This window comes from Alexandromys fortis, unplaced genomic scaffold, assembly GCF_014885135.2.
Source record: "Alexandromys fortis isolate MF-2015 unplaced genomic scaffold, M_Fortis_MF-2015_v1.1 scaffold_246, whole genome shotgun sequence".
NCBI classification, from domain to species: Eukaryota; Metazoa; Chordata; class Mammalia; order Rodentia; family Cricetidae; genus Alexandromys; species Alexandromys fortis.
Genome location: NW_026068131.1, coordinates 1,840,390 through 1,841,606, shown reverse-complemented (window position 1 = coordinate 1,841,606; position 1,217 = coordinate 1,840,390).

Sequence of the window (1,217 nt, the reverse complement as noted above, 5' to 3'; positions counted from 1 at the left end):
TGCTCACCTTACTAGACCTGGATGGAGGTGGGTGGTCCTTGGACTTCCCACAGGGCAGAGAACCCTGATTGCTCTTTGGGCTGACGAGGGAGGGGGGCTTGATTGGGGGAAGGGGAGGGAAAGGGGAGGTGGCAGTGGGGAAGAGACAGAAATCTTTAATAAATAAATAAAATAAAAAAAATAAAAAAAGCTTAGGCATTAAGGTGGATTCATTGTATCTATGCTAATATTCTTATTATGATGTTGTTCTACAGCTTTTCAAAATTCTTACAATTTAGGAGAAATGTAGCACCAGTAACTTCTTTTTACTGTGTTTTTAAACAGTGAGACTATTCAGTTATCTTGGAATAATTTTTCAACATGTAAGCCTTCAAAACATCAAGTTGATTCACATGTTAAAAAGACTAATCCTTAAAAATTACTCCAGCACAAAACAAGATTTAATTAACAAGAAAGGTATTTGCTTTTATTTTATTCTTATTTTAACATTTTGAAAAGAAATGAATGTTACACAATTTTTCATTAGTACAAGTGACATTCAAAGGCCACAAGTTGTTCCAAGGGAGTAAAGGTAACTTGTCTCATTAAGCATATAAGATTCAGTATAGACTTCAGATGTAGTCCGGCTCCCTCAGAGTCAGCTTTCAATTAGGGTTGAACTTCAAATGTAGGCTGACCTCCTTGTGATGGTAGTGTACTGTATGGAATTTTGTATGGAGGGTTTTTAGTTTCAAGATCAATAGGTAAAGGTGTACTGGTAATCACTTTAAAAGTTGAAGGCATACCTATGTTGACCATAGGTACAGGCTGTAGTTTATCTGAATCAGACTCAGTATGATTCTGAGCTCTTAGTAAATCAAGATCTTGAGAGGTTGCATTATAATCAGAGGAAGAACCCCAGGGCTCAGTTGTACCACTTGGCTGGGGAATCCTTATGCTTTCAATGGGGGGTAGTGGAGGCTCCAAGGGCAGACCTGTTTTGGTAAAAACTCTGCCTGAATTAAAGTATTCCCAGGGTCCCCCAGAAAAAGAAAGTTCTGGTGCTAAGTTGGTCTGAGTCGTATATTGATTCTGAGATCCATTTGTTATGGCTTTCACAAGGTTTTTGTACTCTTCTAAATTAGTACTATTATCTGTCCAAGAGTCATCAGTTGTATTAGCATTGAGGGAATTTGTAGGCTCCACACCGTCATCTACAAATGGACTCCATTGTTGAA